The 16,474-nt window shown below is 38.5% G+C and overlaps 1 long non-coding RNA gene across 1 annotated transcript in view; it reads left to right on the top strand.

Annotated features, from left to right (window-relative positions):
• The window catches only part of LOC140700589 (uncharacterized), a 158,144-nt gene that overhangs the window by 3,503 nt on the left and 138,167 nt on the right, over positions 1-16,474 (top strand). The window contains exon 3 of the long non-coding RNA XR_012079004.1: positions 929-1,005. This is a non-coding gene — a long non-coding RNA (uncharacterized lncRNA). The remainder of the gene's footprint in view (positions 1-928; positions 1,006-16,474) is intronic.

Genomic DNA, 16,474 nt, shown 5'->3' with positions numbered 1-16,474 from the left:
CCAGACAGTCCATTTATAGAAGGAGGACATCTCCTTATTGTTTGCGTCATGAACTGCTGGCTATGTCCCATCTTCCCTCACTTCTCATCTGTCATGCGGGCTTGTGTCAGAAGTAGGGTCAATTAACTTCCTACAGAGATGTTAACTTAGCAGACACAACTTGATTGATTTGTTTTAATGTGACCCATTTTTGCAATGAACATCCCAGGTAGGAGGGATAGCCAAGCCCGGGAACTGGGGTGAACGTCAAGATTGATTGCTCTTTTATTTTAGAAGAAACACAAAGTAAATAGTAGATAAGGGCAGACAGCAGATTTGTCTGATAGATTGGTGTCATCAAAAGCTTGAATGGATTGCTTCCTTTTTATAGTATTCCTGCTTTACAACATCAACCTCCACTTCTCCATGTCATCATCTTTCTCTTTAATAGCACCTGCTATATCTCAGGTACTGTTTTCACTATTCACCTAAGAGCTCAATCCAGAAACCAGTAATTATTCTTACTCTCACCTAGTCTAAATGGTCACAGCATCATGCTGGTTCTGCCTCTGAAATATTCTCAACCCCATCCCTTCTGCTACCTCCTAACCCACTGGCACCTGCGTACCCCTCCCAGTCTTATGTCTCTTCATTTCCATCCTTGAACTGATGCCAAACTCCTGCTTTCCCAGAATTTACTATAATGTTTCACATAGTTTTATCTTTTACGTGCTCCCTTTGTCTGAAAGAATCTTTCCTTTTTCTATTGTTTCATGGACAACTCTTATTCATCTTTAAGAACCAGTTCAAATATTACAGCTTTAGATCAGTCTTCCTTTAGCCTTAGGTTGAATTGAATGGCACCACTGTACCTTATACTGGCCCTCTGTTATAGCAACTGTTCCACTGACAGACAATTATTTATTCACATGCTTGTTTCTCCTTCTAGGTTTGAACTCTTCAGGAAGAGAAACCACGTCCTATAGATCATTGTATCCCTATCACATTGCAAGGTGGTGGTGCATGGTAAGTTCTTACTGAACGTTTTGGAATTATATGCAAGATCCCCCAGATCCCACTTCCAGCAGAGACATTATAAGAGTTCTTTAGATGCAGAGCAGTTACTCCCTCGTGCCATGAAATTTTATACCTCTGATCTTTTGCACGGACTTCCTCTGCTTAAGTGACCTTATGACATTGTCACCTAAAACACCTGATGTACTCCTTAACTCAGCTCAAACATCACTGCCTTCTTAAAGCTTTTCCTTACTTCCCACGGTGCAGTTACTCTGTCCTCAGAATTCTCACAGTTTGAACTGTATTTCTGTCATTCTTTCTTTCATTGTAGTCAGTTGAATATTTTTCTAAATAAGCCTTTGAAAAAAATATTAGTAATCATGCAAATATTCATTCCCTCCACCCCATAAAATTAGCTGTGGCTTCTTTTGAATTTACAAAACATTTGCTTCTAATTCTGGCGCAGCATTTGTCTTAGCATTGTAATAGCCATTTATTTACATATCTGTAAGATTTTACGCTCCTTGAGGGAGGAATTGTGCTTTAATCATCTTGCTTTCCCCTAGCCCTGCAGAGAACCTGGCGCCTGGTGGGGGCTAAATACTTATTTGCCAAACTGAATTGGAAAGAACCAAAATACACATTTTTGAGGATTTTATTTTATTTTATTCCTTGATTTTTCCAAAATAGCCACTGGGAGAAAGTAAAACAAAACAAAATACTATTGGTTGTGATTACATGACAACCAAACCATTTTTGAAAGAAAAACAAAAAGCCTGTATTAGTGATGTTTGTCACCAGAATGTCCCCAAAGCTTTAGTAAATACATCTCCTTGTAATATGGCTCCTAGGCTGGTTCCATTTGCCCGGTGGTGGGACTTCACAGATAGACATTGCTTATACTTTCCTTGGAAAGTGACTTGATGGCTAGGAACCCTTGATATTTATTCAAATATTCATGCTGATTCCCAAGCCTGCAGAATTCCCCGCAGGTGATTTTAGTGATTTGTTAAATCAGAACTACGCTGTATCCTTTTTCACTTCAGGATAATCCAAAACACTTCACTAGCCTGTCAAGAACCGCATAAGTTAAGGACATAAAGCTTAATTGGAGCAGACTGTTATCACAAAGAGACAGTTTAGCATCGCAGTTAAGAGCATGGGCCCTGGAAGTAGACTCTGTATTCAAATCTCAGCGTTGCTGCTTTTTAACAGAGCAGGCTTTGCAAGTCACTTAACCACTTTTTCTCATCTGCAAAACTGGGCTGAATTTAGTGGTTTGGCATGAAGCTTAAATGAGTTAACTTTTGAAAAGTTCTTTGAACAGTGCGTTGCACACACTGAGTGCGATGTAAGGATCTATTAGATTACTTCCTGCCTCTGAGGGGTTTTTGGCCTAGTTTTTCTGCCCACAATGTGCTTTTTCATCCTTATTCTTTAACTAAGAGCTTATTTCTAATTCATTTATATTTTAACCTTGAAGACGTCGATTACCAAGCCTGCCCACAGTCACGTGTCCGCACTTGAACTGTACTCTAAGTCCGTGGTAAACTCCTTGAGGCTCTTCATCCCGTAACTATCTGCTGAGTGCCACATGAGTCAAGGCGTACCATTGGGTGCTTAGTGATGTGTCAAGTAAAAGACATGGAGCGCTAACTTAAAATCTTGTGTGCAAAGATGTACTGTAGGCAATTAGTTCAAACACAAGACAGAACTTAAAAAATGCCACAAGAAAGGTTCAAATCAAATGCTATGGGTGCAGGTGTACACTTACTTCTCCCCTACCCACAAAGTGGTAGGCAGTGGGAACTCAGAAATACTGTGGGTAAACCCAGTGAGTTTACTGTGGATTGAAAAGGGAGTTTTATTCAATAGTTTCCTGTGAACTTTGTCCAAAGCAGTAAAGAGCTAAAATGACCGTGAATATCAAAGGTTTACAAAGGCCCCAGTGACCCAGTGCAGAAAATAGAGCCATCGTCTGAAGGAGGGGAAGGGACTGCGTTGAGGTTGAGAGTGTGTGTTTTGTGCTTTGATGGTCTGAGTTGCCCTCCACAGAGTGGGTGCTGTTCCATTTAGTTTTACGTTTACAGTTTACAGTCAGCTCTGTATCCATGAATTCAACCAACTACAGATTGAAAATACTTTTTAAAAATCCAGAAAATTCCAAAGAGCAGAACTTGAATTTGCTGTGCTCTGGCAACTATTTACATATCATTTATATTGTATTTACAACTATTTGCATGTCATTTACATTGTATTAGATATTATAAGTAATCTAGAGATGATTTAAAGTATACAGGATGATATGTGTAGGTTATATGCAAATATTATGCCACTTTTTAAATAAGGGACTTGAGCATCCACAGATTTTGGTCTGTTAGGGGGTCCTAGAACCAATCTCCCATGGATACCAAGGGACAGCTTCAACCTACACTGTCCATTAAAGTAGCCACTAATAACAGTGGCTAGTGAGCACTTGAAATGTGGCCATTTTGAGTTTAAATGTCTGTTATGTATAAAGGACACCCTGGATTTCAAAGACTTAGCCTGAAAAAAGAAGGCGGAATATCTTACTAACATTTTTATATTGATTGCATGTTAAAAAGATAACATTGCAGATACAATGGATTAATAGAACATTATTAGAATACATTTTGATTTTTTTAAATCTTTTTCAGTTGGCTACTAGGGAATTTAAAATTGCTTGTGTGGCTCACATTATATTTCTGCTGGACAGTGCTCCCTTAGAATATGATTTCCAAAGGCCACACACATTTACTGAACACATGTAATGTGCTGGGCTCTACGCAAGTTGCTGATGATCAAAAGATAAATGAGATGAAGCTCACAGTCTAGAGAGAGAATAAGCACCTATCTGATACAGAGTAATGAGTGTTGTACTTGGGCAGCTGTATTATGTGGAAAAAAGATAATAGATTTGGGTCATATTGGGTTGGATTTGAATTATACTTCTTCCATCAGCTGGTTGAGTAAATTCATTTGCATCTCTGATTCTCAGTCTCCTTATCTGTATAATGATAATCCTTATATTTACCTTATTTTTTTGTGTAGTATTTGCATAGCTCATAGTAGGTTTTTAATACAATGAGAGTTAATGTCATTCCATTTTATGATCAAAGTTCTAAGATGCTATGGGAGAAAATGAAGTGTCTATTATGTCCAGTGGTGATAAAGTGGGTGAGGTGAAGTTTGTAGAAAAATGTCATTTGATGTGGGTCATTAAGATCACTAAGAATATGCCCGTAGAAGAAAGGTGCCAAGAGTCAGTGATAATAATAAAACCTAATACTTAACATGCTGCTTATTGTGTACCAACTGCTGTTCTAAGCATTGCACTTGTGATACCCCATTTAGGCCTTTCAGAAATGCCATGTGTAGGCACTTGAATTATATTCACATTTTACAGATGCAAAGAATGGGCACAAAGAAGTTAAGTAACTTCTCCAATGTCACACATCTAAGAAGAGGCACTGAAGAGATTGGGCCCAGGTCCTTAGGCTCCAGAGTCCATGCTTGTGAGCACTCTGCTCTGCTTCCAAAAGAGAAACTGCCAAGAGCAGGGCCATGGGGGAGCCTGATGGACCTTCTACCATGGCTGGAATGTAGCATGTGGGAGGGTGGAGGTGGGAAGTGTGAGGGTGGCAATTGCCTAGTGGTGAGATTGAAGAGATCAGTGAGGGTTTAGTAGTGATGGACTTTGATTGCCTTGCTAAGGAACCTGGATTTTATTCTATAAACAGTGGGGAGCCATGGAGGCTTCTAAGTTGGAAGTGATATATATGATCAGAATTTTATTTTGGGAAGAGAATTCTAGTGGCATGGTAGGGTGTGCACAGGAGCAGATAGAGGCCAGAAGCAAGGAAGCTACTTTGGAGTGTATAAGAGTACTGTACCAGTCCAAGCAAGGCATGTTGATGACTGGAGCTAGGGTAGTGGCAGGAGGGATACACCCAAGAGGTAGAGCCCATGGACTTGCTAGTGGGAATCACATTGTGTAGGTCATTATAATATTTTATTAGTTCCTTCATCCCAGTTGTCCATTCTTGTTTTTAGCTGACATATGATTCTTGGTTTAAGATTGAATTTTTTCTTTTTTTTACTTTCTGTCTCTGAAATGGTCTTCACACTGTTATTTATATTGTAGAGATTATAACACGTGATAATTATTATGCTTTAGGTTACAGGTCCATGTGAAATGCAGTATGATTATTGTTCATCTGTATTTTTCCCTTAATGCTTAATGGTATATTTTTACTGGGCACCAATAATCATCTAATTGCCATGCAGTTATTGAAATCAGATACAATGCTTTGTTAAAGATTACCCTAATTATGAGGCAAGTTTACTAGATACATTCTCTCTTTGCCTAGTTTTAGGCCTGTAAAATTTTTGAAAAGTAAAAGGTTGAATAGGCATTGAAATCTCAATACTCTCTCATTCAGTGCCCCTCTCATTTGACTGTTAGGGTAACCTTTGTACACAAATGGGCTGACTCTGATCACATTCACTGCTTGTATGAGACCTGGCAGCACGAGAACCTGTAATGATGCACTGAGGCATTCTGGGAAAACTATTGTTGCCTAAAATGAGGACTGTCTGATAGGACATATGACATTTGTGCTTTGCTTCTAGCTAGATTTTCAACCATTAAATTATTTTCTCTCCTTCATTCGTTATTTCTATGTTCTTGTTCAAATGTCCACCCCATGGATTTCTTACTGTTTTTTAAAAATAATTCTACTTAGATTTTTGCTAATGTTTCTGAAATGGTAACAGCAGTTTAACCTACCATTTATTGAGCAAAAATTTGAATGTAATTTCATCAGTGGAAAATGTAACAATCCAGAAGAATTAATATGAAAATAGTCAAAGAATGATAATACAGTTCCTGTGGATGGGCTAAGGTGTATTCCAAATCAGTGTTGTACCCTTTACCCATTCCCGTTCACTCATGAGGTCCTGATCATATGGAAGGCATGCATTTTAAACTCACAGATCACTCACAGCTGAAAGGAAAAGGAAATATGTGGACTATCAGACTAAGAATCCCAAAAGATTTGATTAGCTGAGGCAATGGGTTCAAACCAAGATGTCATTTTAAAATGCCTTTACTTAGTTCCAAAAAACCAACCACACAAGTACACATTTGGAAAGAAGAGGCTTAGAGGCCATATGCAACAGAAATACACAAATCCAAACCATACACTTACAGTAGAGATGGCAAGTTCAGACTAGTACTTTTAAAAATTGGTTGGTAAGGAAGGAGAAAAAATGGGGTGACAGCTCAAGAGAAGACTATTCTCTTATCTTCCACACCTTCCCTAAAAGAGTAGAGTTGTAGCTTTAGGCTGAGGGCAGAGAGCAGTTGGTTAGTGTAAGATCTAAGATGCTGGAAAAAGAAGAAAACCTGATTACCCTCTTCCATAGGGTGGGAGTGAGGTCAACTGGGGATGAAAGAGAGTGAGATTAAGACTATATTGGGGAGATTGATCAAGATGGAGGAGTAAAAGGATGTGAGCTCACCTCCCCACATGAACACATCAAAAGTACATCTACATGTGGAACAATTCTCACTGAAAACTAGAAACTGGCAGGACTCTTGTATAATCAAGGCTGTAAGAAAGATCCACACAATCAGGTAGGAAGTGAAGAAAGATATCAGGTTGGGACCTGTGTCCCTGGAAGGGGACTTGGAGGAAAAGAGAGAATATACAGGCAAAGAGCTGCCCTGGGGAGCAAGTGGTGAGAGACACAGTTTGGGCACCACTGTCCTGGTCTTCTGGGCAGGGGAGATGAGTCCCCTTGGCTGATTGGAGGACCACTAGGACTAACAGGAGGGCTCTGGGAAGCCTGGGCTATGCTTGTGAGGAGCATGCATGCATTGGTTTGCCCCTTAGGTAGGGTAGAGAGGGCAGAGAAAAGACTGCCCTAGTGGCTGTTGGCTTCTGGGTTTCCCATAACCACCGTGGGGTGCACCCCAGCCCAAGCCGAGCAAAATGTTCTGGTCCCATTCACTCTGTGTCATAGCTCAGCACTGAATCTGGGGCAGCCATGATGAGGGAGATGGCTTGGCCATGGGATACAGAGGCAATCTGGTCCTGGGGCAGAGCCTGGATGGGGAAGCAGCAGCCACTGTTGGCACTTACTCAACCAGTGCATCAGAAGCGACCCAGATCTCTGACAGTGGCTGCTGTACCATAGTTCACTTCCTAATGCATATTGAGAGTCCACATGGGCTCCTACTGCCTTGCATTATGGCTCGAAACAGCGTGTGGGCAGAGGAGGCTGGGGGCAGTGATTGGCTGTGAGGTACAAAGACGACTTGCACCTGAGGCTGCACCCGAGCAGAAAGAGGGAAACAATCATGGGCATCTGCACAGGCAGCACATCAGAGACGACTCAGAACTCTGTCGCTGACACAGGCTGAGAGCTCACGTGGGCCCCCCGCTTACTCCAGCACTCCCTGACTCTATGGCAAGGGCCCTCGCGCTGGGAGAGGGGAAACTGTACACTTAAAAGGAACAAAGCCAGCTCAGGGCTGACCCTCATGGCTTCTGCGCCAGCACCTCAGGATAAGCTCCACCCTTGATAAGGTAGTGACAGCCACTGAGCAGAGGCAAAGCCCTACCTCACACCCACTCCAGCTCTAGCCTCTCCATCTCCAGCTCCACACCCTACAAGAAGATAGCTGCCAGAACACCCTGAGGAAAGGTGTGACTTGCATCCATGTCAAATCCAACTCTCCCACCAAAAGCATTGAGCACATTCAGTCTGTGTAAGGACATCCCACATAATAACACCACACCCTTTCAACACTGTAATAGATAACTTTTACCTACTTTCATAGAAGCAGAGAAAGTTAAGCAAAATGAAAAAGCAGAGGAGCTGCTCTCATTGAAAGAGCAAGAGAAAACCCTTAAAAAATAAATAATATAACAGAAATAAACAACCTACCAGATAAAGAACTGATAATAAATTCATTAACTTAATTAGGGTGAAGAATAGATGGACACAGTGAAATGTTTAACAAGGAATTAGAATATATAAGAAAGACCCAATCATAAATGAATAATTCAATAACTGAAATAAAAAAACATACTAGAAGGAACGAATAGCAGAATAAGTGATACAGAAGAACGCATAAGTGATCTGGAAGATAGAATAATGGAAATCACCCAGTAAGAACAAGAAGAAGAAAAACAAATTAAAGAAATGGGAACAGTTTAAGAGATCTCTAGAATAACACAAAGCATACCAACATTATAGGGGGCCCAGGAGAAGACAGAGAAAAGAGTATTGAAAATGTATTTGAGGAAGTTATGCCTGAAAAAATCCTCAAACCTGAAGAAGGAAACAGATACTCAGATGCAGGAAGCATAGAGGGTCCCAAACAAGATGAACTTAAACAGGCCTACACCAAGACATATCATAATTAAAATGGCAGAAGTTAGAGATAAAAAGAGAATTCTAAAGGCAGCAAAAGAAAAAGAGTCATATACAAGGGAATATCCAGAAGGCTATCAGCTGATTTCTCTACGGAAACTTTTCAGATCAGAAGAGAGTGGCATGATATATTCAAAGAGCCAAAAGGAAAAACTTGCAACCTAAGATACTCTATCCAGCAGATTATCACTCAGAATCAAAAGAGAGAAAAAGAACTTCTCAGACAAGCAAATACTAAAAGAGTTTATCAATACTAAACCTACCCTAAAAGAAATGTTAAAGACTCATCTCTAAGTGGAAAAGAAGTAAAAATCTTTAGAAAGGGAAAAATCTCACTAGGAAAGGCAAATATATAGTAGGGACTAAAAATCAATCACTTAAATAAGCCAATACAAAAATTAAAAGACAAAAATTGTTAAAGCAGTAATAGCTACAGCAAATAGTTAAGGGATAAACATAAAGATGTACAATATGACATGAAAAACACAAAATGTGAAGGAGAGGAGTAAAAAAATGTAGATCTTCTGGAATATGTTTGAACTTAAATGACTACCAGTTTAAAACAAGTAGATATAGGTCAACATATATAAATCCCATGATAACCACAAATCAGAAACCTACAACAGATGCACAAATGCTAAAAAGAAAGAAACATAAGCATGGTACTAAAGAAAATCATTGAACCACAATGGAAGAAACAAAAAGAAGAAATGAACAGAGAAGAACTACAAAACAACCAGAAAACAAGTAATAAAATGGCAATAATTACATACTATTAATAATTACTTTAAATGTCAATAGAGTAACGCTGATTGGAAAAAACAAAAACAAAGCCCCAAGACCCTTCAATATGCTATCTACAGGAGACTCACTTCAGAGCAAAAGACACACACAGATTGAAAGTGAGGGCGTGGAGAAAGATATTTCATGCAAATAGAAACAACAAGAAAGTAGGGGTAGCAGTACTCATATCAGAAAAAATAGACTTTAAGACAAGCTATAACAAAAGTCAAAGAAAGGCATTGTATCATGATAAGAAATGTACATTACACATTTTAACATATATGCACCCAATATAGGAGCACATAAATATATAAAGCAAGTACTAACAGATACAAAGGGAGAAACTGACAATAATACAATAATAGTAGAGGACCTTAACACCCCACTGACATCAATGGACAGATCATACAGACAGAAAATAAATAAGGCAATAGTCGTCTTAAATGACAAAATAGACCAGTTTAAATTAATAGATACCTGCAGGCCATTACATCCAAAAATAGCAGAATAGCAGAATACATTTTTTTTCCAAGTGCACATGGAATGTTCTTCAGGATAGAGTACATGCTAGGCCACAAAACGAATCTCAATAAATTGAAGAAGATAAAAATCATATCAAGCATTTTTCCAACCACAATGGTATGAAACTAGAAATCAATTACAGAAAAAAAGGGAAAATGTGGAGACTAAACAACATGCTGCTAAAAAAAAAACAAAAACAAAACAACAATGGGTTGATGAAGAAATCAAAGAGGAAATCATAAAGTACCTTGAAATAAATTAAAATAGAAGCACAACTATTCAAAATCTATGGGATGAAGCAAAAGCAGTTCTAAGAGAGTTCATAGTGATACAGGCCTTCCTCAGACAATCTCAAATAAATGACCTAACTTATCACCAAAATGAATTGGAAATAGCAGAACAAACAAAGCCCAAAGCAAGCAGAAGGAAGGAAATAATGAGGATCAGAGTGGAAATAAATAAAATAGATTTTTAACAATAATTTAAAAATTCAATGAAACCAAGAGCTGGTTTTCTGAAAAGATAAAGAAAATTGATAAACATTCAGCCAGGTTCACTAAGAAGAAAAAGAGAGGACCCAAATAAACAAAATGAGAAATGAAAGAGGGGAAATAACAACCAATACCACAGAGGTACAGAAACTCGTAAGACCACAAACAGTTAAGCGCTAACAAGTTGGACAACCCAAAAGAAATAGACAAGTTTCTGAAACAGAAAATCTGCTAAGACTGAATTAGGAAGAAACAGAATATTTGAAAAGACTGAACACTAGTAGTGAAACTGAATTTGTAATTAGAAAACTCCCAGCAAACAGAAGTCCCAGACTGGACAATTTCACAGCAGAATTCTAACAAATATATAAAGAGGAGCTAATACCTATCTTCACAAACTATTCCAAATATTGAAGAGGATGGAACACTCCCAAATTCATTTTACAAGGCAACCATTACCCCAATACCAAAATGAAAGACACTACAAAAAAGAAAATCACAGGCCAATATCTTTGTTGAATATAGTTGCAAAAATCCTCAACCAAATATTAGCAAACCAAATCCAACAATATATAAAAAGGATCATACACCATGATTAAGTTGGATTTATTCCAGGGATGCATGGACGGTTCAGTATTTGCAAAACAATCAGTGTGTACACCATCTTAAAAAAAAGAAGGATAAAAATCACATGATCACCTCAATAGACTCAGAAAACGCACTTGACAAAATTCAAAATTGGGATGTTATTATCTCCTGATCGTTTAAGGAACAAATGAGTGAATTAATAGTGCCTGGTTCATAGTTCTTTTTTCTTTTTCTTTTTGCTGTTGAGTTGTAGGAGTTCTTTATATGTTTTATTTCATTTTATTTTGGGGGGGGTGGGGTGTGAGGTAATTAGGTTTACTTATTTATTTATTTTTGGAGGAGGTACTGGGGATTGAACCCAGGACCATGTACATGCTAAGTATGTGCTCTATCATTTGAGCTATACCCTCCCCAACCCATAGTTCTTATAATTTCACTCTAGTGAGCTCTTAGTTTCCTCTTCAATGCTATTTTCTTTCAGTGAGACAGTTGAACTGAGTCATAGTATTGCCATGTATTGTAAACAGCTCAGCTTCGTTACTGGGCTTAGGTGAATAAAAAGAATTTATTAGCATGCTTTGTGAACCTTGTATGGGATCCATTAAGCAAAAGGAACATAATATACAAGATAATTCATCTTCATTATACTGCAGTAGGTGCCAAACACGTATCTAGAACACCTAAGTATACTAATGTGTAATGTATTTCAATGAACTCCAGCATTTTATATGTGTATCTTTAGAGTCAGAGAGACTTCTTTTGGGCACCTTGAGATTATGAAAAAGTATTAGAAATTGTGGACAACAATCTGGATTTAATGAACTATGTTTCTGTCTTCTGATTTTGGTAATTCCTATGAAAGGGTCAGTATTTCTTATTTATTGAGCATGTAGTATTTTTTTTAATTGTTAGGATACCATTTATTTAGTCTGCTCTGCACTGGAGAATGCTCTGATCAATTTCTGAATCATCATGCCAGGTATTTTCATTGTATGTAGGACCATCAAACTTGTAGGGCCAAGGTCATCTGTGGGCAAACCCTATGACCACCAATGGCTTCCCAATCTACATCTCCAGTCTACCTCTCTTTTGTGAGTTCTAGGTTGAATCTATAATTATCCACTTAATATTTTTGCTTGGATATCCCCCAACACATCAAACTTCATTTTCCCCAAGCCAAATTTATTATCTTTTTTGCAAACTCAACTTCTTCTCTTAGCTGATTTGTAGAATATACCATCTATATAATGCCTGAATTCATACTCATCTTTTTATTCCTTTTGCCATTGTCCTAATTCAGATCCTCATCATGTATGTCTTTGGCCACTGTGGTAGCCTGTCAGCCACTTCTTACTTTCCAGTCTTCCTTTCCTTGAATCTACTCTACTCACAGATTAATCAGAACAATTTTTATAAATGACAAATCTGATCATACTTTCAGTTATTTCCTGTTGTTCACTAGGTAAATTCCAAATATTTTAGCATGAAGTGTAAACACGTGCACAATCTGTACCTAACACTTCTTTCCATGCATGTCTTCTGCCACATCCCTGACCTTAGAGGGGTGCATCAGGTATCACTAGAGCATATCAAAAGGGCACCTTACACCAGTGGAGAGTCTCCTTGGAGGACATGATGTCTGTGTTGAGTTAGCAGGGTAAACAGGAGAGAGTCCCTGTAATGAGATGTATGCTACAAACTGTAATTATCTGTTTACACTGTTAAATAGCATTCATACTGTTACTGAGTCCAAACTTGTTCGCATGTCTCACAACAGGCCAGTAAATCAGAAGAGGTTTGGGGGCAGGGAATAACAACTTTATTTGGAAAGCCAACAGACCAAGAAGATAAGGGACTAATATCATAGACTTCCATCTTACCCAAGCCAGAATTTAGGCTCCTTTTATACTAAACAGGGGTGGGGATGTGATTGGTTGTTGCAGACTTCTTGGTGTCAGAATCCTTTGTTCTTTAAGCTGTCCAGTAGGTCAGGTCACAAAGCTCCTGTGAACCTCCAACAAGACAAATATTATTCTCTGTCCTGCAACTTTTTATCCTACATGAAAGGAAAAGTGTTATATCCTTAAAGGTCAAAGCCTTGAGAATGGGCTCTCCTGCATATTTCAGGCTCCAGGCAACAGTCTTTTACACAAGGTGCAGAACCAGCACGACTCAGCACAGGAAACAGGGCACAGGGTTAGAGCCAAAGGAACAGCTCTAATTCTTCCCTATTACAATACTAGGAAGCCTCATTTTTTCCACATCTTTATTGAGGTGTGATTGGGTTACAAAAAACTACACATAATTAATGAATGCAATTTGGTGAGTTTGGACTTAAGTATATACTTGTGTTACTACCATCACCATAATTAAGGCAATAAACATTTCCATTACCTTTAAAAGTTTCCTTGTGTCCCTTTTTCGTATTAAGAACACAACGTGAAATCTACCCTCTTAAATTTTGAAGTGCACAATACCTTGTTGTTAACTGTAGGCACAATGTTAAGCAATAGATCTCTAGAACTTATTTATCTTGTGTCACTGTAACTTTATACCCGTTGACAACAACTCTTCATATCCCACTCTCCTGTCTCTTGGTAATTTTCCTTCTGTTGTCCGCTTTCATGCTTTTGACTGTTTTAGAAACCTAATATAAGAGGAATCATGTAGTATTTGTTCTTCTTTGACTGACTTATGGAGAAATTGAAACTCTCGTACACTGTTGGTGGGAATGTAAAATGGTGCAGCCATTATGGAAAATCTGTGAAGAGTCCTCAAAAAATTAAAAGCAAAACTACTATATAATCCAGCAATCCCCTCCGAGTATATATCCAAAAGGACTGAAATCAGGATCTTGAAGAGATACTTGCACTCCGATGTTCATTGCTGCCTTATTCACAATAGTCAGTTTATGGAAACAATCCAAATATCCATGGACAGATGAATGGATAAAGAGATTATGGTATATACATGTAAAAAAGAAGGAAATCCTACCATATGTGACAATAGGGATGGACCAGAAGGAAGCTTCACTTTTCTAATTTTTCCTAATTTTCATAAGTACTCATTTTAGTTGCTCTTTCTCTCTGTCAGACTATTCCAATTTTAAATGCCTTGGAGAATCTCTCTAGTCTAGTAGGATCCTCCTTATGGGATACAGGTATTTAGTGTTAGAGCCCAAGTTGCGTTATCTTTTCATTCAACACATAGTTGCTGAGTGTGTAGAAGTGCCAGGCATTGTACTACTTGCTGAAGATTTAATGGATAATAATGCTTCCATCGTCCCTGCCTTAATGGAACTTACAGTCTATGTGGGGAGGCTATTAGGAGCTCAGGATAAAGAATGCTAGGAAATAACAAATTTTACCTAATGTGATGGTGGGCACAAGAGGTTTCTTTGAAGAGGTGACATTGAACCTGAGATCTGAAGAATGAGAATGGTTGGTGGAGAAGAGCATTACTGGAGGGATTAACATGTATTAAGATTTGGGGAAGTGAAAGAGTGTGGTATGTTTGATGAGGAATGAAAGGAGCCAGTATGACTGGAGTACGCACTGGGGAAGTGCTGGGGGAATGATCTTCACTTTTAGGCACTCTTCCTGGCTACTACATTCAGAATAGACAAATGGAAGACAGGCAGGGGAACAGGGAGATCAGTTAGAAGGTTGTTGTAGTGGTCTAGGTTAGAGTTGATAGTGGACTGGATAACTGAGACATTAATAAAATAATCAGCGTCCATTTTGTCCCAGGCTTTTTGCTAGGGGTTTACATATGACAGGGTGCCATCACTACCCATAAGGAACAAATCCTTTAGACGAGGAGAAAGACTCAAAAACATCTCTTGTAAGTTACACATGCTATATTAGCAGCATGAAAAATGAGCTGAAGCGACTCAGAGAAAGGAAGGGTCATCCGTGCTGTAGCTACAATCAGTAGGCTTCATGGCGGCAACGGCAGTAGCTGGGTCGTGGTCTCCAAGGTTGATAAGAGTTCACAGGTCGCACAGAGGTGTGAGAAACGTTCCCTGCTGTTGTCTTCTGTGGTAGGTGGCTGGAATGGAGGGCAAGTTCTCAGATCTTGGTTCTGAAGATCTGGAAACAGGGAGCAAAAGTTTGCAAAATGCAGTCAGTTGTCTGTCTTTCACAGTTTAGTTCTTACCAGCTTCAAGAGTAACAGATTTTGCCTGCCTTCTGATCTTTTCCATTTTCCTTACTTGACATAGTCATTGGCAAAGAGACCACTGCTAATGAAGTGGAGCTGACTTCATAACCCCTGATGATTTGGTGTGCTATTTTATGGCTGAAGTTTCCACTTTGATTGGATGAGACCCAAAACAAAGAGTTGACTACTTCTGGTGATTAAAAGCTCCCTTGATGATTTTTAAAAGGGATTGTTCAAAGCTTTTAGTGCCGCTGAGTAGAGAATTATACTTTGCTTCCCTAAAACTCCTCCAGCAATTGCGCATGAACGTGGCAGCCTTTCTTTCCTGCCGCCCTGCACTACAGAGAATTTCTTTTTAAGATTAGCAGCCTTTTAGTAGGAGGTTAAATATCCTATATATGTAATTTATAAAGCACTTGAGCTTTTTGTATGAAAGCATATTGGAAAGGTAAAATTATTATTACTTATATTGTTATTAGCTTATTTTTTTCCTGTTCTTGTATGAGACATTAGTTTCTGAGTTAAGAATTCAGACAACTGTTGATCATAAAGATAAGAAATAGATTGGACCACCATGAAAATTAGGGATGATCAGCCTGAGTAGTGCATGACGTTTGTTTTTCCTTGAATAATATTTTTTGGTAGGTGTTGTGTCAACATTTTTTCTCAGGTTTTTATATAGACAGTATCCTGTAAATGGTGAGTTACTCACCCACACAAACAGACACAGACACACACATACACACAAAATACCAAAACCAAATAAATACAATACCAAAATACAAATTATTTGAAACATCTATCTCACTTCTGCCCCCATACATCTGACAAATAAATAGCTGAATTGTGTAATTGGAATTGTGATGTTTTTAATTAAGATACAGAAAAGAAAATAATGAACTTTTGCCTCTCTGATTTCCATCAAAGAGCTTGTCCTAGATATTGGTACCTTGTCCAGCTTTAGAAATTCAGCATGCCTGGGGGGTAGGAATGAGAATGGGAGCATAATACAAAGTTTGATTAATGTTTTAATCCCTTTAGGATAAAAAAATAATGGGTTAAATCAATCTTTTTTCAGTTATTGTCACATTAATTAAAACATTCTAAGGTCTTTTAGATATATATTTTGTATATTTATATTAGGATTAGAATTGACTGTATACAACAGAAAAACACCAAATATCAGGGACTTAAGTAAGAAAGAAGTTTATTTTTCAAGTGAAGTAGGATTTGATGCAGGTAGGTGTGGTCAGGACACTGAAGACGGCTGTTCTCTTGCTCTCTGTGCATCCCCTGCTCAACTAGTGCCTGCTTCACCTACACCCAATTCATGGGACTGACCTTCCTACATAATTGCCCGATCCCCCTGCTAGTGACTGTTCTTATCAAAGGGGCAGTGAGGGGTGTGCCCCTCTGCTGGTTTCCCTGGTAACCAACGAGCCAGCCTGACTTCAGTTCCCCCTATAACT

Source organism: Vicugna pacos, chromosome 2 (assembly GCF_048564905.1).
Source record: "Vicugna pacos chromosome 2, VicPac4, whole genome shotgun sequence".
In the NCBI taxonomy this organism is placed as follows: domain Eukaryota; kingdom Metazoa; phylum Chordata; class Mammalia; order Artiodactyla; family Camelidae; genus Vicugna; species Vicugna pacos.
The sequence above is the reverse complement of the archived record's forward strand: the minus strand, read 5'-3'. Positions and strand labels throughout refer to the sequence as shown.